Here is a 27260-nt window from a genome sequence, read left to right as displayed (position 1 = left end):
TTAATAAAAGAATGATCAAATAATAAAAACTATTATTTTCAAAAATATTATAAATTTTAAATTGAACTATTATATATTCAGTTATTAGGAATTTAAAATTAATTTTGTTTTTTAATAGCTATTCGTACTAATATATTTGTAAAATATGGAATTTGTTTGTAAGATATAGATGACTGTGAAACCAATAATTTTAAAGTGATATATATACATATATATATATATATATATATATATATATATATATATATATATACGTATATGCATATGTATATGTATATGCATATGTATGTATATAAGTAAAAATAATGTACAAAAAAGATTGAAAAATAAAAAAAAATCTAGAATCTGCACATGGTGCTCTTTGTAAAACTTGTAAGAAACGATACATTTATCGTGAAAGGACATGACAGTTGTGCACAGATCTTCGAAGACGGAGAACTGGTCCACCCACCGGGTATTTCAAATTCTTTTATTCAGTGATTGTCAGTGACTATCAACTAAAACATATATTGGATTCAAAAATGCGACATCTATTAAAAGAGGTTATATGTGATTTAATAGCTATTATACAGGGTGTTTCAGAATTCGCGGATACGGATTCCACAGCGTGAATGCTCGTTTTAAAAATTTGTTGGCCCTGAAAAGGGCCGATTAAATGCTTCAAAGCATATGCTCAAAATGCAGACCTTCCATTTGTACACACATATTAGCTCTACAGATAAGATTTTCTTGTGCTCGTTGGAGCATTTCCGATGTGACAGTTGCAATTGTACAATGAAGTTGTTCTTCCAAATCTTCTAATGTTTCTATAGGATTTTGATAAATAAAGGTAAAAAAGCATATATATAGTACGCTCAAATGCCACACAAGCCGTGTGCGCGTTGCCTCTGATTCAAGTGTAATCTAAGACGCTTATTCGTTACCTTAAAGTTGCTCTCACTTAAAAAGTAATACTTAGACGCAATTTTGTAAGAGGAAAAAGTTGTTTGTTTTGTTACGAGCAATCACGCTGTCCGTTCACGGAGTCCGTATCTGCGAATTCTGAAACATCCTGTATAATAATAACACAGGCCTGCGAAATTTGAGCTTTTGTCAGTTACAAAAAAAAAAGTAGGTGACTCTACTAGATTTTATAACGCTGAAAACGAATTTGGCTGCAGAATTTCCTCAGCACGTCAGGTTTTTGAATAATTTGTTGTTGAATAGTCTAAAAATCGTTATTTTGGCCAATTTCATGAATTTATTGTGAAGAAACCAAATTTTTTGAAGTATTTCTGTCAATGGCATCGTATAGTACTCACTTTCACTTTTAAAAATGGCGCATCCAATATGGCGGATAAAATCACAATAAAAAGGCAAAATTTAAAAAAATTTATCAAAATGTGTAACAACTGTATTAGATATTTCTTTACAATAAGTTTTTGGGCAACCGAACCTGACATATGTCAGTCTTTTCAAATTTCAAGATGATGGATCTATCATATTGATGTCTACGTAAATTTTCTTATAACTTCATACTTATATATCTCAGCGAAAAAAATCGTGTGGCGGTAATTGAAAGTGGATTTAAAAGGTGAAAGTGAATACTATACGATACTATTGGCAGAAATATTTTTCAAAAAATTTGATTTCTCCACAATAAATTCATGAAATTGGCCAAAATAGCGATTTTTGGGCCATTCAACTACAAATTACTCAAAAACCTGACATGTTGGGGAAATTCTGCGGCCAGATTCATTTTTAGCGTCACAAAATCTTTCAGATTCACTTACTCTGCTTTTTGTAACTGAACCTCGCAGCAGTAATGCCAGATTCTGGCCTTTCGGTAGCATAGAGGGGATAGAAGGAAACAAAACATGATTCTTTCTCGCTTTTTTCTCGCAGAGAAAAGCGAGCGAGAATCATGTTTTGTCTCCTTCTATTATCCCCTCCATGCTACCGCATGCTACCGAAAGGCCGGAATCACTGCTTCGCAGACCTGTGTAATTATTATTATACGTTATTCTCGAAAAGATAGCTATTTAGTGTAACAATGAATTGAAATATTAACTATAGAGTTTATTTTTAAACATTATTTAAATTTATAAATTTATTTGAATTTATAAATTTATTTAACACATTATTTAATACATTATTTAATACATTATTTATATATTATTGCATTATTTAAAAGACTCCATATTTTATATAAAAAAAGGGACTTTGATTCAATGGGCTAAAATCCTTCATTCAAAAATAAATTTTGTTTCTTACCATTATAAATAAGTGAAATATTATTCATAAATAAAACACTTCATTTTTTAATTTAATAAAAAGTTGTTAAAGAAGTATTTATTTTTATAAATACATTAAAAATTTCTTTTAAATCTATGAATAAAATAAAAGGAAAAAAAGTATTCTTTATAAATAATTATATATATATAATAATTTTTGATTAAACAGATAGATTTTAACAAAGTTCTGTTTCTTAGTTTCAAAGTTCTATATATATATATTGAAATTTATTTTAATTTGTAATAATAATTAACGAACCAAAGACGAATAAACTGTTAGCTAAATTGTTTAAGCAAAAATTATATATTCCTAAAACAAATTTATTATAAATAATAAATAATAACGAAAAATACATACACACACACATATATATATATATATATACATATATACATATATATATATATATATATATATATATATATATATACAGGGTGAGGCATCTAAAACAGGCCACCTGAATAACTCCGTTGGTAAGCCGAATATAAAAAAATTGTTCAGACAAAAGTTGTATGGTTTCAAGGGGGACATATGATGGTGTCATTAGTTTAATCTTGAAGAGCCACCCGAAGGTCACGTGAAGGTCAGCTCCAACTTTTTAAATGGGACACCTTATATGCTTTTGCATATTCTTGTAGCTCATCTCAAGAGCTTTCCAAAACACTACAATTATGTTAGTTTTCATTAAATACTTTCCAAGTTATGAGGCTTGAAATCATTTTTTAATTTTACATAAACCGTAAAATATCTTGTAAAATATTCATTTTTCGATTATTTTACATTAATACTTTTATGTACAAAATAATGAGAAGAATCAATTGGTGTAAAGAAAACACATAATTGCTTCGAACAAAAAAATGTAATTGTTAATTGCAAATTACATTTTTTTGTTCGAAGCAATTATGTATTTTCTTTACACCAATTGATTCTTCTCATTATTTTGTACATAAAAGTATTAAGGTAAAATAATCGAAAAATGAATATTTTACAAGATATTTTACGGTTTATGTAAAATTAAAAAATGATTTCAAGCCTCATAACTTGGAAAGTATTTAATGAAAACTAACATAATTGTAGTGTTTTGGAAAGCTCTTGAGATGAGCTACAAGAATATGCAAAAGCATATGAGGTGTCCCATTTAAAAAGTTGGAGCTGACCTTCACGTGACCTTCGGGTGGCTCTTCAAGATTAAACTAATGACACCATCATATGTCCCCCTTGAAACCATACAACTTTTGTCTGAACAATTTTTTTGTATTCGGCTTACCAACGGAGTTATTCAGGTGGCCTGTTTTAGATGCCTCACCCTGTATATATACATATACACGGTGGGCCATTTTAATCGATGCACTCGAATATCTCGAAAACAGCACTCTTCAGAAAGAAATGTTTCAAACAAAAATTGTAGGGTGTGAAGGGGGACATAAGATGGTAGCATTGATTTGACCTTGGAAAGTCATTTGAAGGTCACATAAAAGTCACCTTCAATTTCTTAAATTGAACCCACTATTTTTCATTACATATTCTTGTAGCTTATCTCGAGAGCTTTCCAAAACACTACAGACAAATGTTTTTTCATTAAATACTTTTTGAGTTATAAGGTTTCAAAGTTTGCAGTACTTCGATATAAAATGCAAAATATCTCGTAAAATATTTAGTTTTCGGTAGTCTTACCCTAATACTTTTATGCACAGGATAATGAGACAAAACTATTGGTGCAAAGAAAACGCATGATTGTTTATAACAAAAAGTGCATTGCAAATTACACATTTTTTATCATAAACAATCATACGTTTTCTTTGCACTAATAGTTTTGTCTCATCCTGTGCATAAAAGTATTAGGGTAAGACTACCGAAAACTAAATATTTTACGAGATATTTTGCATTTTATATCGAAGTACTGCAAACTTTGAAGCCTTATAACTCAAAAAGTATTTAATGAAAAAACATTTGTCTGTAGTGTTTTGGAAAGCTCTCGAGATAAGCTACAAGAATATGTAATGAAAAATAGTGGGTTCAATTTAAGAAATTGAAGGTGACTTTTATGTGACCTTCAAATGACTTTCCAAGGTCAAACCAATGCTACCATCTTATGTCCCCCTTCACACCCTACAATTTTTGTTTGAAACATTTCTTTCTGAATAGTGCTGTTTTCGAGATATTCAAGTGCATCGATTAAAATGGCCCACCGTGTATACAAAATGAAAGGAAAAAAATATTCTTTATAAATAATTATACATATAATAATTTTTGATTAAACAGATGGTTTTTAACAAAGTTCTGTTTAATCAAAAATTATTATATATGTAATTATTTATAAAAAATATTTTTTCCTTTCATTTTATATATACAGGGTGTCTCAAAACTCGTAATGAATCTTTCAAAGACAGATTCCTGGGATCATCTGAAGATGATTTTTCCTCAACAAAAATGTCGAGGCACTAATAATTTTCGAATTATAAGTGATTGGAAATAAGGGGTTTTTCGTAAATTAAGCTTTGTAGAAATAAAATATTGACAAAACCACATTCTTCGATTAATTTTAAATAGAGTTTACTTTAGTTGAGTTTTAATTTAAGGCTTAATTGCAAAGATATATGATGACAAAAATCGGGAACATGCAAAAAATGATGGCCTTCATCGACATTTTCGCTGAGGAAAAATCATCTCCAAATGATCCCAGGAATCTGTCTTTGAAAGATTCATTATGAGTTTTGAAACACCCTGTATATATATATATATATATGTATATATATATATATATATATATACAGGGTGTTTCAAATATATATATATATATATATATATATATATATATATATATATAATTTATTTTTCAATGAATTTGTTTTAAAGATATATAATTTTTTGCTTAAACAACTTAGCTAACAATTTATTCGTCTTTGGTTCGTTAATTATTATTACAAATAAAAATAAATATTTAACTATAAATAATCATAAAGTGATTATGACAATAATATATTATATTGTGGAACATTTTTGAACATACAATTTTAAATACAAAATAATTTAATGATAAAAAAGGGATACATAATCTAAAAAATATTTAATTTTAAAATTAATTTAAACATTAATAATTTAATCTTAATATATGTGCCATTTCAATAAAAAATTAATTTTTAGAAAAACAATTTTCTTAAAATTAATATATATAATCTGATAATTTATGATTTTTATTTTTTCTAAATTTTTATACAATTATATTGTCCCAAAAAAGTAAGAAATAAGTTAAATATAAATATAGTATATAGTTAAACATAAAATTTATTTAATAACAAAAAAAATTAATTTCTTCTTAAATATGACAGGAAAACTTGTCCGAGTAAAAACTTGTTATTTATGAATGAATTCTCTTTAGTTTCATTTATCTTATTTTTAATTGGTTATTTGAAATAAAAGCCCAATTCTCTTATATTAGTTAACATTATAGAGATAAAAACATTAACAAACATTAATATAAGTTCTTTATGAATTTTACTTGGTTTATAATATTCTAATAAATGTTCTGCAGAATATTAAGAAAGAATAATAATAACATATATATAATTACTTGGATGTCATCGTATGATGTCTGTTGAATATTTGGCGCGGGTACTTGACCTGTGCTCTTTAAATACGGAACAGCGATTCGACGGACGAAGATAGCAACATCGTGAGGTATGAGATATACGCAAAATCTATTTGTTGCGTGCGGAGTGCTCCAGCTGTACCCAATCGACTTACTGGCTAAATGGCAAGAAAGTAAAAAAAAATTTACATGACATACATGATAAACAATATTTCGCATGTATAAATGGAGATTTAATATATAAATATTTCCTCATCATTATATAATTTATTAGTAAATTAAATTATAATTAATATGATATTAAATTGATGATTCTTATTAGTATTCTTAATTTAATTTTTTTTAATTGATTATCACCACAAATTATATCATATATAAAGTCGTCAATTGATTTTTTGTTGTTATAAAATTGTTGCTATTATCAAATTAATAAGAGAGATGTCGACATACTCCAAATTGGACTTAAAATATCGCTTTTTCTAAAAGAAGAAATATATAATTTGCAATTGACAGTTACATATTTTTTCTTAAAAATAACTTTTTTTACACAAATAATTTATTCTCTTATTATTTTAACAATAAAAGTGTTGATAATCGAAAAATGAATATTTTACGAGATATTTTATAAGGTTATATAAAATTAAGAAATTACTTCAAGCCTCATAACTCGAAAAATATTCAATGAAAACTAACTTAATTATAGTGTTTTGGAAATCTCTCGAGATGAGTTACAAGAATATGTAAAAGCATATAAGGTATCATTTAAAAAGTTGGAGGTGACCTTCACGTGATCTTCAGATGACTCTTCAAGGTCAAACTAATGGCACCATCTTATGTCCCCCTTGAAATGATACAACTTTTGTCTGAAACATTTTTTCGTATCTTTTAGACTTTACAAGATATTTCGATGGCAAAGATAAAATCGAACACTCTGTATATGGATATATGTATATACGTATGTATGTGTGTACACACACAACACACACACACACACACACACACACACACACACACATACATAATTGTTTCGAAGAAAAAATATATAATTTGCAATTAATTACATATTTTTTCTTAAAAATATAACTGTGTGTTTTCTTTGCACCAATTAATTACTTTCATTATTTTGTACATAAAAGTATTAAGGTAAGATAATAAAAAAATGAATATTTTACTAGATATTTTATGGTTTATATTTTTTTTATGGTTTATATTTTATTAGATATTTTATGGTTTATATTTTTTTATGGTTTATATTTTATGGTTTATATCAGTGCTGTCACTAGTAAGTAAAATATATCTAGTAAAATATTCATTTTTTGATTATCTTGCCTTAATACTTTTATGTACAAAATAATGAAAGTAATCAATTGGTGCAACTTGCAACTTTCTATATACATATATATATATATATATATATATATATACATATATATATATTTCTTGTCATAAATAAAAAAGCAACATTGGAGATAAATTTGCAATGAACAAAATATTTTATTAATAAAAGTGAAAAATTGGATTCGAATATAGATTCGAATATACTGCATGTTTTAAGTGACACTAGAAAATTAATGAATGATAGATACATAAAATATACTGCTAATGGCAATAAAGAAAATTACATACAAACTCAAAATCCGTCCCTGACGATCAACTTTCCTACAGCAAACGCGATGCATCCGAGAACTTCTACCCTGTCATGTCCCTTATACCTCAGGTACACGGGGCAACCTGTCGAGAGATTCCCCAACATCCTTCTCCTTCTCTCCTTGATCTTCCGTAGCCGCACATTTACCCGTATCTCTTTTTCCGCGTCTCTCGCCGCGAACGATGTGCACGCTGGAAGGGGCCAGAGGCTGAAGAAGAAGGAGAAGGAGAAGAACCAGTCGTGAACCAGAACCGTCGGTCCTCAGAATCTCCCAGTCACCTCTTCGAGTCTGTGCGGCTAGTGTACGTGGAAATTGTCGTGTGCAATCTCACCGGTGACTGTGCAAGATCAATCAGTATAACGTTGCCATTATAGCATATGATCGTACGCGCGCGTTCGCGCGCGCGTCGATCTAATTGTAATTCAACAATGATACGACTGGTGATACGTGAGAATAAAGAAGAGTGACAGGTTAGTGGACAATCATTTTTGTATTTGTAAATAGATAGATTGGTTTATGTGAATGATTTATCTGAAGGAGTCATGGAGTAAAGCAAGATGGGCAACTTTATATAATATAGAGATGCTATATATGTGTGCATTTAATTGTGCATCTTTAATTTCAATACATATTACTACATATAAAAAATATATAAGAAAAATAAAACGTACAATAAAAAAGAATATAAATTAATATAATAAAAAATTTTAATTATTAATTTAAAATTATTATTAATTAAGAAAACATATTACGTCTACATACAGCAAAGTAGAAATATAAATTAATATAAGAAATTGTAATTATTTATTTTTAAAATTACATTTAATTTAAAAAGAACAAGATGTTATATATATACACGCAACAGAGTAAAATCACTTTTTTGTAAAAAAGCAAGTAAAATAATAATTAAAGATAGTAATAAAAGTTTTTTATGTTGTTAATTTATTTTATAATGATATGTGAAAATAATAAATCAAAACAATATATTATAATTGCGATGTATAGGTGTATTTCTAATTCTTTTAAAAAAATTAAAACCCGAATTTATTTGTTTCAACTAAAATTTTATAATGTTAAATTTTGAAATTATGCTTAATGGAATTTGATATATGCTTATATATAAAGAAATAGTAATATTTCCGTTAAAAACATTATATATACTATCTCATTGTATCACGGAGGTTTATAGATTAAATCCAAAGACAATTTTGAATGTAAACTATTTCTGCAATGCATGAATTATCTGACGTGACAATAACTAAAGATAGTTTTAAAGTTATCAAATTTATTTACTGTGGCATGTTCTATATACCAACAATAGTGTCTTTTCTAGTTTGTTGCGTTATTATTACATAATCAGAAGCACGAATTTCATTAATGCATTTATTGATTTAATTGAATAATTATTTCATGCATATTGTGCACTTTGTTAACGCATTAATTGCCTGCTGAACATCGAACTAAAGAGTCAATAACTATATTATATAGGAGGTCAATTGTATTATTTTTTTACGATAAACCTTTGTTAGGAATAGCGTGTGTGTCGAAATGAGAGATATTATAATCGCGATACTCGCATTAATAATACAATTTTCAAGAAATTTACTTTTTAAAAAATATTCTTTTTTTGAATAAAAAGATATATATAAAATTAAAAGAATTTAAATAATAATTAAATAAAATTTAATAATCTTTATAATATTTATAACACAATTTCTAGATATTTATAAAATTATATAAAAATTTAATCTAATCGCTTTATTTTTATTTTTCCTTTTCTATTTTTATGTTATTATATTTCATTAATATTAAATCAATATTTTTCAACTTCTTTAGATGATAAAAATGTAGAAGCAATTAGTAAAAGTCTAATTTTTCAATTTAATTTTGCTTTCAGCATCGTGAAAATTTTTTTACAAGAATGTTTCAACCTAGGATCCGAATTTTAAATACTTAGAAATAAATTCTGGATCTCTTAGGCAAAAATGATGATGATTTAATTTTTTCTATTAGCCATTTTTTAGAATAAAAGTCACCACTAGGAATACTGTACTCTTATGTCTTATATTTTATATATGTTACAAAAATATGATGTAAACGCGTCTTTTATTTTAGTAGTACATGAAATTTATTTGTGCATAATTATAATCTATTCCATAAATTTCATGTATTACTAAAATAAAAAAACGTTATTTACATCATATTTCTAAAACACATGTAATAAGGCATATGAAGGTACGACGTATCTGATAATAATTTTCGATAACAACAATATAAGGAATTATTATTAATAAAAATAAAAATTACTATTGTTTTTATTTATCCAAAAAATCTAGAATCCGTTTTTTAATATTTAGAATTCCCAAGATTTCCCAAGAAACATCCTCCTTGTTAATAATTATAATTTTATATATTATACCACTACTATATATTATACATCAAAGGACAACGGCCGCATTCAGCGGACTCAACAGTTGGGCAACATTATTAGATTTTTCAATGTAATTTAACGCTGATTGGTCGGAACTGAAAGTAGAAACCAATCACATTCGATTGCTACTTAGTGGCTGAGTGCATTGAATGCGGCCATTTATTTACAATTGGATAAAATATATAGGTTAAATTACTATATTTATTCTATGTGATTCATATTTCAATTTGTAATTAAAATATAAATATTTTCATGTACAAATAAATATTGATTGAATAGTTATAAATAATAAATATTGATTGATATTTCAGATTAAATTCTTCTGATTAATGTCTATTAATAATTATATTTTTGTCCAATTGTGTGCAAGTTTTCGTAATTTCACTTGTAAGATCGTTATTAGCAGTTTAGAGCTAATGTATATTCATAGTCCATTCTTATATTTAAATGTTTTAAGATTCCATGAGTCATGTCTAAATTTTAAGATTCAATTCAGAAATCATCGTTTTCAGACGTACATTTTCCGACTGTACTTAAGACAATCTTAAATATAAGGACGAATTATAAATACTTCATATTATGTATAATATATAGAAATATATAAAAAATCTACATTAGTAGTATATAATATATTTTTTAATAATACATATATTGTCGCGTGAAGTCATTTGATTAATGTATTAGCTTAAGTTAAAAGGATTCATATCAGAGTAAGCACGATATGATTATCCTATCGAACCGTAAAGAGACACCCACAATAATTTCTGATTTGCATATTGCAACGTGGCGTTATGGAACGTCTATTTATGAATGCTTGCATCGTTATTTATATTCTAGCTATTCGATCGCAACTCATATCTCTTTATATGTAGCGAGTATGTTATCAGATACTCTAGATATCATAAACGTAGATAATTTTTCAATATTATATTGCGACATCTTGCAATTACTCTTGCAAATACTTATATTATTTTTAAACATAAACTTTGATGCGCGTGATATTTTTTATGTTTTTATTATCGGCGACACACACACACACACACACACACACACACACACACATAAAACGCGCATATTCAAAAGACATCTAGAAGATATTCCGAAAACGTCCTTTGAATAATAGGACGTCTTCAAGATATTATTTGAATGTCTTTTGGATATACGTGTTGTTTTTAGATATCGCATGATATATTGATGTTTTTTGTTAGAAATATATTTTTTAGGACACAAGCGTGTTAAAAGCGATATGAATGATGTCTCGAGTGTGTTGTTTAATCATATTAATCTTTGCGATATATAAATCTACATGTACGAGTGCGTGCCGTTTCATTTTGAGAGTGCGCGTATGATAAACATCGAGTTAGAATCATTATACGATTAACAATGATGCTAGGTCTATGAGCATAATGCAGAAAATATAATTAACGGTTAAAGCTTGCATAATTGATTGACATTTATTAAATACTTTCGCCTTTTGATAAACGATTTTTAGGAACTTAAAAACGAAATATTAAGAGCTTCAACGCTTTCTGTATACCCGTAAAAAGCGCTGTATTTATTGAACCATAGCAAAAATAAAAAAAGTTGCTAAATGTACTGAATAGGAGACCCAGCCTCAATGACCTTGACTATGATATATGTTGTCAAGGTCACTGTCCTGAGTGGTATTTAAAAGATTTTAGCTGTCGTTCATCATTTATAAAAAAAAATATTAACAACAAAAGTTTTACGAATTATGTGCAATTTTTAGACACTATATACGTTTTAAGAGTCAAGGTGAAATGTACATGCGTGGCTACAGTGGGTTCTGTCCCCCTACGGGGGGCTCCACTTCCGGAAGATATAACCTAAACCTATTTCCGATTTATAACTAAAATTTGATTTGGTATAAACTTTGCTTTGCGGGAAAAGTTGCAAACCCATGTGAACTTCGTTTTATCTTGCAATACATGCATACTTGCATACATGCGTGGATACAGTAGATTTTGCTTCCCCTACGAGGGGACTTCCGGAAAATATAACCTATAATATAATCAAATTTTAATTTAAATCAGAAATAGGTTTGGGTTAGGTTATATCTTCCGAAAGTCCCCCCGTAAAGGGGGGCGGAATCCACTGTAACCACGCATGTACTTTGCAAGATAAAACGAAGTTCATATAGGTTTGCAACTTTTCACGCAAAGCAAAGTTCACCCCAAATCAAATTTTAGTTATAAATCAGAAATAGGTTTGAGTTAGGTTATACTTTTAAAGTGGTGCCCCCCGTAGGAGGGGGAGCGGGAACCTATTGCATCCACGCATGTACATTTCATGTCAACATACATTGTATCCATAGCACTTATTTTGTTAATAACTTTTTATCAAATGACGAGCGACAGTTAAAATCTTTTGAATGTCACTCAGGATAGTGATTTTGACAATATATTTTAAGGTCAAGGTAATCGAGGCAGGCTCCCTTCATCGACATATTTACCCACACGTCATTTTGACATTTCAAATTGGTCATTTACTGACTATTCTTGACGTCACGAATTGACGTTTTTATGACGTGAAAGTGACGGTCATGTCACAGATTCTTGAGGTCATGACATGTATCGTATTTTGACGTCATAAAACGTACCATATTTTGACGTTTTTTTCTTAGCATAATAATGTATTTAATAGCGTTGTCAAATAAAGAAAATTAACCGAGAACATTATTGAACAATTACAGTCATTCTATTCTTTAGCAGAATCTCGGATCGATTAAACTGCTTATTTGAAAACGCTGGGAAACACAAATATGATAAGAAAATAGATCACAAGTTTTATATTTGTTATTATTATTTTATATTAAATGTAAATAAACTTACTATCTATACTTATTATCTAATATATAAAATTTCAACAAATAATGTCTTCCGTTGCCTGCGTTTTATAAAAATATATTTTGCCAATCAACTGTATTATAAAAAAAATGTGTATATTTTTTGACACTTTAATTATACTCGATTGATATAGCTAATATTTTCACTGTGCACTAATTTAATAAACACTTGAATTGATGAATCTGATACCCAAAAAACTTTCAAAACAGTTCAAATTAAAGCTTAATTATTATATTTTAACTTTCTATAGTCCGAATTTTTTTCATCGCTGTAAAAAAATTTATGTAAAATTAATAAATTTCAATCTCTAAATACACAATTTTCAAATTTTTTGGATTTATTTTAATATTTTTGGTTAGAATTGATAATTGCTACAAAAAATCTTATTTGTTACTAAGGAGACATTATAAAACAAGATATATACGCCACATTGCAGCAAATATTAAATTAGATAAAAAATATCGATATTTGACTTCAAAGTCACATCGAGCTATAGAGTTAATATGGAAACGTCAAATATTTCAAATATTTTACTGCAAGTATCATCGAACATCAGATTGCTTTGCTTGGTGTCCGCTTGCAAGGGAAAGTCATGTAGCAAACATTCGAATCCATGTGCTAATGAATTTTATATACTATTTATTAGTTCAACTTTCATTTCGATATTTCAAGTTATAGAAATAGAAAAAAAGAAAAAAAATTTTAAACTAATAAAATTTTTTTAAATAAACAAACATTAAAAAAGAATCGAAATATTAAAAAAAAGAATAAAAGGTAAAAGATAAAAAAGAAGAGTGTGATGTAGACTGCCTTCGTGGTGCACTTTAATAAACATAGAATGTAGGCAGTTTCTGTGACTAAATAATCAAAATACGATATGCATACAATTTTACATTGTGCCTGTGAGGTGAAAGATTTGAGATTTTCATATTAAAGTATGAAGTTCAAGCTTTAATTTCAATCGTTTTTGTCCGGATATCAGGTTTATTAGCTAAATTTTCAAAAATGGTCAAGAATGCGTTTTTTTGGAGGGGGAAGGGATTTAATTTCATTTTTATCATAAATTTAACGTGATAGAACTTTTTTGCAAATTCGGATTCAACGGACGAAAATTATAAAAACTACGACAAATGTTAAGATTACATAGCACAAATATTTTTATTTTGATATATATAGTAGATATATGTATAGTAGAGGATGCATTCCTCACAATCAGAAATACTCCGTTTGAATTTTGCAACAGTTTCTCTCCGTGAGATATGCGATTTTGCAATCTTACTTGTATCATCTTTTTTATATCTTATTTATGTATTTATATTTCTTTAACATTATTAGCAGAATTATACATATGCCCTGCACGATCTACAAGATAAATATAATTTTAAAAAATATAAAAATTGTGCACTTTTTATTTTACTTAAACTTTTAATATGTGTTTGTATGTAATTTCCTTCGTTTTTTTAAAGTACATATGTGGACACTGTGGATTCCCCCCCCCCCTACGGGAGGGGCTTCAGAAGATATAACCTAATTTAACCCGTGTCTGAAATGTAGGATATACTTGATTTCGCATAAAAAGTTGCAAACTTATGAAAGCTATATGAATCATAAAACGAAACATATTTTATATGTCCGATTTTATACACGAGTTGGGATAGGTTAAGGTTCTTTTTTGGGGAGTGCAGGGAAAGGGACGGATCTCTTTCCCCGCCTACGCATTTACTTAAAGAGTAGATGTAAACAAAAAATTATAAATACACTTTCCAGATACATTTGCAACGTTTTATGAAGCTAGGTATTTTCCACACTTCAGACAGGTTGGGTTAGGTTATATTTTCCAGAAGTGAAACCCTCTCCGAAGAGGAGGGGGGGGGGGCAGAACCCACGGTATCCATGTATCCATGTATTTTGCAAGACGAAGCAAAGTTACATACAAACATATATTTCATCAAATATATTTCTTCTTAAATGTTATATTTCTTCACAAATGATGTAATAAAATTATGTTCTATTCACAAATAAAACTTTTTTCGTTAATATTTTATAAATAACAAATGGCTGAATGTTATTCAGAAAAATGATCTCGGTAAATCTAAACAAAAAATATAACCACATATTCAAGATATAACGAAAAGATAATATAAGTAAGTATGAAATTTCAAAATTGCATATCTCAGGAATAAAGAGAGACCGCAAAATTCAAACAGTGTATACTGCTTAGAAATGAACTCTCTACAATATAGGTCAAAATAAAAATTTTTCGAACTATGTAATCTAAAGTAAACATTTACTGAAACTGCTTTTCTCTTCCAGATGACAGGAAAAAAAAATAATTTTGCAGATAATGTGTAGCACAAATAGATTTAAAACAATATTTTATTAATGGATAATATAAATAAGTATGCGAAACGTGTGAGGTCATCGATTAAAATAAATATTACAAACTATTGTAATTGTACGTTACAAAATATGCGGATGCGTATATCTTGTTTCGCATTCACTTACGTTCATATATTTTTTATAATAATGTACAGCCTCCGGCGCACGTGCGATATTTTCCGTCTGGCATAATTAGTGCCCTTGCAAACCGGATTATACAGATCAACGTAATGGCTAGAGGATTAGTTCACTATTAAGGAAAGACAGCATAAATGCCATTTTCGCGGAATGAAATAAAAGAGCGATTCAACTGCGTTTTACGAGCGATCACGCCTACCTACGCGGCGCGATATACGCGCCAAAGTGATAGTAAAACGCGCCAGAAGATAGTTTATCTGCCGTATCGACAAGCATATCCATTCCGATTAACTCGACACACGAATGTTATTATATTTTAAAAAAATTTATGCAATTGGAGGTTTTGAAGAGTAATAATAGTATATAATAGTAAATAATAGTATATAAAATATTAATAACACCGGCGAACAAAAAAAATTTTTCTCAAAGGCTTGTTGCCAAAGATTTAAGATCGGTTTATATATATTTGAGGGTCCTGATTTCGTATTATATGTTCACTTTAGCTGAATTGACTCTGATTTTTAAAATAATCGAAATCGGTCAAATTTGATCTATTCTTAAATTGTAATTACTTCCCGAATGATTCAAATCTACTTTACTTGAAAAAACGATGTACATTCAATTCATTAACTCTCCTTTAAAAAATGACAAGAACTTGTTTTATTAGTGTTAGTTTAGCTAATAGTGGCCTCATTTGACTAAATATAAGAAACATTTTCCGTGAAAATGAGTACTTTACGAAAATAGTGTGTAAATAATCCTGATGTTTTCTGTTATATTTGTGGCAAATACACTGTTGTGGATAAAAATTATATGGTTATGTTTCTTTTTTTATTAACTTTATTTTTTTATAAATATTTAGGGCATAAGCATTTGCTTGAAAACTAGAATCAATCTAGAAAAATTAACAGCATATTCGAATTCAGGAGCTCCTAATTATTCAAAATCGACTCTAATCTATAAATCTTTGGCAACAGATTGACTATTCTTTAGTGTAATATGTAATTTATTTAATTTTTCATAAATATTATGGAATATATATATATATATATATATATATATATATATATATATTGTGTACATGTGTGTATATACAGAGCTTATTTTAATTTATTCACTTAAAACCTGTACCTCAAAACCTGTAAATTTTAGAAGAAAAGACTTTTTGGACAAAAGTTGTTTAGAAAAGTTGTTCTCTCCGAAGAGAGAAAAAAATTGGGATATTAGTTTGACTTTGGAGATTCTAAGACCATATAATAATTAATTTAGTTTTTAAATAAAACCATCTTAAAATGTTTTTATATAAATCGATTCCTCGCAATATTTGTCATAAGAAGTAATAAAGAGAAGTAGGATGATCAAAAATTGAATAGTTTACAAGATATTTCATAATATCAACAGTTTATGTAAAATTATGATAATTATGCACTTTACGGACGCTCTCACTGATTTCGATGATCTTGACATATATTGTCAAGCTCACTTTCCTGTGTAAGTATTAAAAGGTTTTAAGTGTCGCTCATTATTTATTATAAAGTTATTAACGAAAAAAGTTTAATGAATATAATATGATTTTGCGACAGCATGTATGTTTAAGAAGATATATTTGATGGAATATGTTCAATATACAGCGAAGATCATCATTAAATGTAGAATAAACTCTGCTTTGTGCTGCAAAGTACATGCTTGGAGATAGTAGGTTTTGTCTTTCCTCTGCCCTACGGGAGGGCTCCACTTCCGGAAGATATAACCTAATACAAACCTATTTCTGATTTAAAATTAAAATTTGGTTTAAATCAGAAAAATAGGTTTGGGTTAGGTTATACCTTCCAGAAGTGGAGTCCCTCTCCCCCCCCCCCCTCTTAGAGTGAGCGGAATCCGTAGTATCCACGCATATACATTTCACCTTGACTCTTAAAACGTACATAATGTCTAAAAATTGCACATCATTCATAAAATTTTTTTGTTAATAACTTTTTAATAAATGACGAGCGACACTTAAAACTTTGACCGATTTACTTAGGAGACTGAGCTTGACATATGAAATCGGTGAGGATATTCGTAAAATGCATAATTATCAAAATTTTTTCAACTTAAAATATAAAATATTTTGTAAATTATACATATAGAATATATTCAATTCTACTCTTATAAATTTTTATATCAAATATTGCAAAAAAGATTTATATAAAAAAATTAGAGTGGTTATATTTTTAAAAAAATTAGGTTGATTTTTCACATGATTTTAGCATCTAACACCCAAAGTCAATAAATATCGAATATTTCTGCAATATTTATTTTCTCCCTTCGAGTCAAACAAATATGTCTGAAATGTTTTTTTGTATTTTCCATATTTTTCGAGATATTTTTCTAGGGCAATTAAAATAGAATACCCTGTACATATAATTGTGTTATTAACTAATAATGAAATTAAATATTCTTTTGAATGATCTATATTAAACCGGCAATTCGAACATAATGATTCTAATTTACGTGGGCTTCTGCTATTAATGACATCTTTGCTATTGTCTATTAGTTATTAATAAGATATTTCCATAAAATATTCCATGCTTACTTCTCGAGAATGCAGTAGCAAGTGTAAACAAATTCTTGTCCTCGTCTTCTTTTTTCTTTCTTGATGGCATCAGACTACGTTTACATGTGCGTCGGCGCGTAACTATGCATATTATTACGTAATAGCTTGCATCGATTGCTCTGTTGAATTTGTAACAAAAGAAAATATTTAGCGCACACAAATACATGCGCCATTCTTATGTTAATGCACAATATGAATTGTCATATCTCGTTAAAAAAAATGTCGCGTTCTTTAAAATAATAATTCGCGTTCTTTAAAATAATAGTTCGCGTTCTTTAAAATAATAATAAACAAAATAAATGTTTAAATTGAACGGGATTTATATTTAATAAATATTTACGCTGCTCTGATATTTTATATTTTATTAATAATGCAATAATAATATTAATCATATTATCTAATTACAAGGATAATAACAAATTGATGAATAATAATAATGAGACTGACAAAAATTTAGAAATAAGAAAATTTGAACTCAATATATATATATATATATATATATATATATATATATTATTATTTATTATTATATATAATTTAATATAATTATATAAATCTATATACATATAATTGCATCGATTTGATATAGTTACATATATAATATTTATACAATTGCATACAATTAAGCCAATAAAGATTTCTAATTTAATTGTAAAAATATATAATTGTATCTAATCATATATACATATATGATTTTTATATGATCACTAGTTTGTTCGTTTACCGCTATGTAACACTTCTTTCTCGTATTTAAGTTTAATTACGAAAATTATATGTTTGAAAAGCATATAAAGCTTGCAAAGGGTGACAAATATGAGTAAAAATATTTTGCTTCAATTTAATTGCTGATACAAGTTCCTCAGTGGAGGAACTTCAGATTTCAGATATTAAATTGATTTTATAAGTCGGACAAATAAATGTCCGGTAAATAAATAAAAATGATCAGTTCATCATATACTTAAGCTGCAAAATTCAATATATATATAAATACAATTTTTAATTTTATGTGAAATAGATAGATAAGTTATATTGTTATTTAATTATATTGAGTTAAATATTTTATATATTTATATATATATATATATATAAAGGATGCTTAATGCGATCTAATCATATATAATTAAAAATCATTTTATATATATATATATATATATATATATATATATATATGATTAGATCAGGTCAAAAAATCCATACAAAATTATATTATATATAATTAGACATAAATTTTTTTTCCCGGATATATAAGCATAAACGCATTTTTTAATAAAAGCTAAGATATTGAATTGATAATTACTGATTGAATTAATATTTTGCTTGAGGTTGTATATTAAATATGTATGTTTTTAATATGTGTGAAAATTAGTACTTTATTAAAATTATGATTAATTTTTAATAATGAGTTTAAATAAAATTTTCGAGATTTATAACATTGTATTTATAATATTATATTGTAAATTATATATTAGTTTTTTATTAGTAATTCAAAATAAAATACAAATTAATTCGATACAAATTTGTTAAATATGTAAGTGAAATATAGTTAATAGTTTATATTTAATAATTTATAAATTATTCAATTTAAATTTAATGAAATGAATCTTCAATATTAATTTGATTACATATGACATTTTATTTTATTAAAAGAATTAAATCATCCTAATATCTTAAATTTTATTTTGATATATATGAATATTATGAGAAAATATTAATAAACATAAGCACATGATGTAACATTTCAATAAGTATTTCACTTTCTTCGAGATAATATTGATTTTTAAATTTTCTATAAGTACACGTTTTTCTGCTTGCTTTTAATATACACAGTAAAAAATTTTGTGTTAAATTTAACATATTTCACATGTCCCAATTTATCTACTCTAATTTTAATATTAATTTAACAGAAGGCAAGTATGTAAATAAATAACACAAGTAATATGTTTAAAAATTAACACAAAAGTGTAACACTTAAACTTTATTTGGAAATAAAGTTTATGTTAAATTAACATATTTATAATGTTAAATTTAATTAAAAGAAAATGTTATTCTTACATTTTTATGATAAATAACAGAAGAGATATTTAGAGAAGAGTCGATTTAACATATGGAAACTGTTATAGAGAGAAAAATAACACAATTTATCTGTTCATTTTAACATATAACATATAACATATTTCATCAAAAATTCATGCATTTACATATTAATTGTGTTATTTTAACTCTTAGAAACGGTGAATATTAATTCAACGCAGAAATATCAAAATAACACAACGATAATATGTTATATTAACATAAGAGTATGTAAAATTTAACACAAAAATTTTTACACGAGAAAATTTTAACAGAAATACAAAATGTTTTTTACCATGTATGTGAGAGGCATTTATGAATGTACAACGTAAGAATGATCAACTTTATTCGCAATGCCGAGACCTTGACATTATTTCTCAACTTTGATTGAGACTGTGTAAATAATCGCGAGTCGTGCCGAGAGATGCTTTTAACAACTATGGGAATATTTTCATGAGGCATTGCAAACAATGTCATCGTATAAAACGTAATTCGTATCGGAATATGTTTCTTGAATATGTAAGCTTTTCGCTGATTCGTAATTAATTACTATGATTACTTATAAAGAATGTTTAGAAATTGATATAAGAAAGAAACACATATGATATGCTATTATTTGTCATATTTTAAGCAGTTCTAATTAAATTTAATGAACTGTAATGCATGAGAAACAATCGCATATAATTTGACTTCAATATAGATTTATTTCTGCTAATACAATTGTAAAATGATATCTTAATTAAATCGGATTAAATTAAAATATGAAGGAAAAATGAGAGAATATCTAATGAATTAACTCCAGGCAAATAATTCGAAAAATAAAAAATACGAAAAAATGTTTCGTATTTTTTATTACAAAGATTTTATGACTTCGAGAGAGACTTATGATGGTATTGATTTGACCTTGGGCAATTGTTTGAAGATCACATGAAGGTCATCTTTCCTAAATAGAACCCTCTATTTTCATTACATATTCTTGTAACTTATCTGGAGAGCTTCCGAAAATACTATATTAAGTTATTTTTTATTAAGTACTTTCCGAGTTATGAAGCTTAAATGTTACAGTACTACCTGCATTCGCATTACCAAAATATACCGCGTACCGCGTATAAATTATGGTCGGATTTACATCTTTTGTGTACGCGTATGTATGTGTACATACACAAAAGAAATATAGATCCGACTATACAATCTATACGCAGTACATTTTGAATGCTAATGCCGGCGATACTGTAACATTCAAGTCTCATAACTCACAAAATACTTTATGAAAAATAATTTAATTATATAAACATTTTTGAAAGCTCTCGAGATAAGTTACAAGAATATGTAATGAAAAATAGAGGATCTATTTAAATTTAAGAAATTAAAGGCGATCTTCACGTGATCTTCTAACAACTACCCAAGATTAAACCAGTGATACTATCTTACGTCTCTCTCGAAGTCAAAATAAAATTTTTGTACGAAACATTTTTTCATATCTTCTATATTTTCCTGGAACGATTAAAATGAATCCTGTATAGTACAACATTAGTAAATTTATTCATTGTGTGTGTATTATGTGTGTTTATGTCACCAGAATCTGAAGAGACATTATACGTTATTTAAATATTCATCAGTAACAGACATCGAATTCAAATATCAAATCAATAATTTGTAAGAAAGTTTTTCTTTAAAGAAATTCCAGAGTAGTAGTAAAATCTACTACAAGATTTTAAACTATTGACTACAAGATTTTAAATTATTTTAGAGGTTACATATAAATTGATTATATTATGCAATTTGGGAAAGAGAATGTAAAAAAATTGACCATCTTACTTAATTTTTATTTTTCACTTTGGTTTTGTCATGTTATATTTCGCATTCCTCAGATATTTAATTTTGAGACGTTTTCTTAGTTATTAATGAAAAAATATTATAATAAACTAATACAAATAGTAATTAAAACAAAATTAATTATTAATCATATTATTATTAAAAAAGATATGTTTTTAACATTTTTAAGATATATCGTGTGACCACTTTTTCAAGGTTAAGAAAGCTATCGTCATATATTCAACGATTAAAAAAAACGACATTAAATATAGATATATAATTTACACTTGCTACACTTTTTAAAAAAATCTTTTTTACTCATTGTTCAATCTATTCGTTATTATTTTATGCAATCCATTTTATTTCAACGAAAAAATCAATAAAATATGTAATTTATTTTATCCAATCTACATTTTTCTCCTCATCATATACGCTGGTCATAAATAAATACCATTGACATAAAGAAATAAAAGATAAAGAAATTAAAAAGTATATATTACTTTTAAATAAAAATAATTGTTTATCAATTATTGTTTAGAAACTATTTTTACGATACGTTGTAAACATTTGTATATATGATATACATATATAATTGTATATAAATATATATAATTGTATATAATTGTCATATATAATTGTATATAAATATATATGATATACATATATAATTAATCTGTATATCCCTTGGGTATATAATATTTTTTTCCTTTATTGAATCATATCGGATCGCATCCTTTTTATTGAATCATATCGGATCGATAAATTTTATTTATGCATAAAGTGTATCTTAAAGAAATACCGACGTTTCAGAATCAGAAACTATGTTTATTTAGAATCCGAAGCATCTCGCAAAAATGATTTTTTTAACGTGACGATGAGTCTCATTAACGTAAATAATTGTTTCAAGAAAAAAATATGTAATTGTTAATTGCAAATTACATATTTTTTCTTCAAAACAATTATGTGTTTTCTTTACACCAATTGATTTCTCCCATTATTTTCTTCATAAAAGTATTAAGATAAGATAATCAAAAAATAAATATTTTACTGGATATTTTATAATTTATGTAAAAATTAAGAAATTATTTCAAGCCTCATAACTCGAAAAGTACTCAATGAAAAAATATAGTGTTTTGAAAAGTTCTCGAGATAAGCTACAAGAGCTTTTTTTGGCAACAGATAGCCCTGACACTCTGTATAATATAATAATATAATAATAGAATGATATAATAATGTGATGCTTGTTAGATTAAAAGACAATATAGTATTTTCAATTGAACTCTCTATTGAAATATCTATATGATATTCTTATTATAAAAAGCAATTCTTTTCGCTGTTAGCTGAAAGCTATGCAAAATTAATTTGTTCTTTTGAGTTAATAATCTGAAAAATGTCTTCACATACTCGATTACTATATAATTATAAAATTACTATATAATTATATAATTAGTTAAATATAAATATTTGCGAATTTTTAATCTGTAATATTTTGCAATAAATGAGTTTGTTCATTTGCGATTAAGTTTATTTACGATTTGGTTTCGGTTAATTAAATGATCGCAACGAGATAACATATATCTGCGAAAATAATTTTTTTGCGATTTTAATTCTTCACGATTATTTTTAATTGATTTTAAGTCGTAATTTGTGAATCTAACGATTTTAATTCTAATACGTAAGGATTTTTTGGATTTTAATTTAAAAAAACATATACTATAAAACTTCATTTATATAAATAAATATTAAAAATTACTAAAAGTATATATCGTATATTACTGTATGTTATATATTACTATAATGTTATTAATATATCAAATATTAATATTATTATTATACATTATTAGTATATAATTACTAATATTAAATATTAATATAAAAAGTTAATATTACCATAATTAAACAGTAACGCAAAAATTGCATGTTGAGTACAAAACATGTTGAGTAAAAAACAAATTTGTGTGTACGCATATGTATGTGTGATATTTGGAATAAATATAAAAATTGAATCATTTGAGAAAAAAACGCATTATTAACCATTTTCGCAGATCTCTGTAATCAAAAATCTTAAACAGAAAAAATTAGAAGTATGAATTAATATACAGAGAGAATGTTAATATTTTTGCTTTTGAACAGCAATATTTCTTTATTTATACAATCAATATTATATATGAATAATGCACAATACGACTTATTTATCATTTTTTTTTAATGAAAGAATACAAAATTACAAACAAGGCTAGTCACCAAGATAAACGCGTGGTTTTCAAAAACATGTCGTTAGTAATTTGTATGCAAACGGCTTGTTTAACATTTCCGCTGCAATCAGATCTAACAGTGTAATTCAGTATGAATCTCTTAAAATCTAATCTCATTTTTTTCATATTGAAAAACAAATATTTGATCGCGATTTTATCGCTTGATTATTTATCGATATAGCAGCGCGAGACTTGGAAAAGATAATACATGGCCAACGATGAATATTTATATTTAAATGCATACTTATTTGATAACAATTAATCTGTGATATTGCTTTAATTCATGAAATGGAAAAGGTATGTTTTTTTTTTCAATTTATAAGATTCAATAGTTTTCATCAATAGATAATATCATAAAAATCACTATGCAAATTTGAGCGCTTTCGAGACGTAAATATAATTAGTGATTTAATATTTATTGTATATCGAGTTTGCAAAATATTTTAGCGAGAATTGATCATTCTTTTAAAAAAGTTCGTAGTTTATTATTAAATGCTAAGATATTATCAATTATTACAAATTATTAAATACTATTGCGGCTAAAATTATGATTGTAAGCAAACAATTTATATCTATGCAAGACGATATTATTAGCGTCAAAAATCAAGATTTATCTCATTGATTCAGTTTGTTTTCGATGATGATAGTTATTAAGCAAAGTATGTATGTTTTCGAAGTTTTAAATGCTTTTAAAGAAACAAAACCTATAGGCTCGTATCTCGCACGAATCGTATTATTCAAGTCGTATACACGCGTGTGCGTAATGCGCATGGGCGAACGAGAGGTTGATAGGTAGGTTTACATATGTGCTTACATTAGTTATCATGTACCGGGTGAAGCAAAATATAATGACCGTGAAAATTTTTTTAAATATCTTGTATTTTATAGAATCTTACGTTTATGCCTATATTATACCTATATTATATCTATATTATATGTAAACATTTTTGCTAGGACATACATATATAACAGTGTAGCACATGTTGCGTAACACATAATAATTCACGTTTTGTGAAAATTATATTTATAGACAAAATATGTTAAAATTTTTTGAAATATTTTGTATGAATATTTATTAAACAAAAATTAATTTTTAAAAATTATTTAAAAAATCAAATAATATTAAGAAGTCATTTAATGAATTTATCAATATCATTATATCACTTTCGATTTTAAGTACGTATTTTAAGTATATATGTAAATTTATTTTAAAAATCAGTATAAATTTTTCTAACTCTATTTTCTACTATGAAGTCGACTTCACGAAAAGAAAAAAGAAATATCAACGCAAGATCTATATGATTTCTGACATCGAAAAGAAACGATGCGATACTGGCTGCATAATGCATGCAGATACTTATCAATCATGCTTCTCTTTAACACGACATGACGAATCAGTGAATGAGATTTTTCTCTCCCACCAAGCACCTGCACGCGGTTGTTGTTTTAAGCTGGAATGTTTCAAGCACCCTTTACATTTGTTCGTCCGCATTTACGCGTGCGATATATGTCCGTACGTTTATGATATCGGCGAGAGAGAAGTTTTACGTTGCACGCCTACGCGTCGCTCGCCTCCGCGCGTCAGAGACCTCGTGTTGCATCAGGCTCGATAAAGGAATACTCACACGGTGAGAAAATTTATTACGACGTAGAAAACAAAAGTGGAATGGAACTGAATGAAAGAGAAATTATATGAATTATAAATTGTAGAAAATTTTGAAAATTAAAAAAATAATAGCTTTCTTTTATTATATAATTTTATTATATAATTTCTTTTATTATATCTTTTATTATATAATTTACACAGAATATCTGTCTAATTCTAGCATAAAAAACATAAATTATTAAAATTTATTATAACGTGAAAACATGTTACGCTGAGAAAATCGTTTGAGTGTACCAACAAGACGTATCTGATAGAAGGCATTTTAGTTAAATCAAGCAGAATTTCTAGTTATCACGATAAGACTCGATTTTTTATAACTAGAACGTTTAATAGAATTTACTATAAGGATTTGGTTAATATTTTCTAATCGGATCTATAAAACTTTTTGTTATATTAACTACTTTTTGTTATATTAACTAAACATAGACACAGTGATGCTATTTTTTTGTAAATTTAGTACCTAGTAATTTATTACCTAGAAAATTTGGCAAATTTAACAGGAAGAAATTAATCATACTCATCTGGTAATTCCTAAAGGAATTCTGATTTGTCCATTTTCCAACAGACGGTATTGGTTGAATCCACCAGATTTTTAATTAATTCAACTAGATTTTTTCTCAATGTACGAGTACAATTAATTTATATCGTTCGATGCAAGTTGATGTTTTTTATTATTTCAATTAAGTTATTGAGATCGAAATCACTATTGGTATCTTTTTTAGTATCAATATTTTTTTTCAATACGATAAATTTGTTTTAAATTTGACATTATAAATCACATAATAAAGAAACAATGCTTAATTTCACTCACATAATTAGAGCTTTTAAACTGTTAAATTGTGATCGTAACTATTAATCTAGACAAAAACCAAAAATATTAATATGCAGCATTGCCATTTCTACATATGAATAGTAACATATTTAAATATTTTTTTATCGGTATAACATAACAAAAAATTATTGAATTATTTTAATTTCTTTATCTTTTTCTATATTATTAGATTAAAGTTATTGTTGTATTATCACATAAAATATATTTTTTAAATGATTTTTTGCCATATAGTCATTACAAAAAAATTAATTCAATATAAAATAATATTTATAATTTTGAGATTAAAGTATATTTTGCAGAGCAAATCTTTCTAATTCATACAAATTAATTATATATATTAAAAGGATAAAATGCTTTGTGTAATGTCAAATTCATGATCGAATTGCATTAAATTTATTAACTTTTAACGTAGCTGATAGGATAATTATTCCTTATTCTAAATCTTAATCTAATCTTGGATCGAGATGCAAACAATATTATATTCTTTATTCTTTTATCATCATTCCACACTCCACATTTCCTTTCAATTGATTCTACCTTTAAATCTAATGAACGCATTTCTGTCGGATAATAGAATATAAAATACATTCATTTTATTTTTTATTGTTATTATCTATCTTAATCATTTTTTATTAAAATATACTTAAAGATTGAAATTAATATTAGTACCTTTGGAAACGTAGCTTTATTAATATCGAT

General features: G+C 26.5%; 1 protein-coding gene and 1 long non-coding RNA gene across 2 annotated transcripts in view; one reads left to right on the top strand and one right to left on the bottom strand.

Annotated features, from left to right (window-relative positions):
- Positions 1-358: 358 nt before the first annotated feature.
- On the bottom strand, positions 359-7715 carry LOC112639671. The gene is made up of 4 exons (XR_003123629.1): positions 7490-7715; positions 6645-6726; positions 5846-6021; positions 359-497 (listed from the first exon to the last, which is right to left on the bottom strand). It is a non-coding gene; the product is annotated as an uncharacterized LOC112639671 (long non-coding RNA).
- Positions 7716-7807: 92 nt separating this feature from the next.
- Positions 7808-27260, top strand: part of LOC105250364 (KN motif and ankyrin repeat domain-containing protein 2) — a 64393-nt gene continuing 44940 nt past the window's right edge. Inside the window, exon 1 of the mRNA XM_011256400.3 lies at positions 7808-7982. The gene's annotated coding sequence lies outside the window, so the exon portion shown is untranslated. The remainder of the gene's footprint in view (positions 7983-27260) is intronic.

This window comes from Camponotus floridanus, unplaced genomic scaffold (assembly GCF_003227725.1).
Source record: "Camponotus floridanus strain SB8 unplaced genomic scaffold, Cflo_v7.5 scaffold82, whole genome shotgun sequence".
Taxonomy (NCBI): domain Eukaryota; kingdom Metazoa; phylum Arthropoda; class Insecta; order Hymenoptera; family Formicidae; genus Camponotus; species Camponotus floridanus.
Note: the sequence above shows the minus strand (reverse complement) of the source record. Positions and strands in the feature narration are given on the sequence as shown.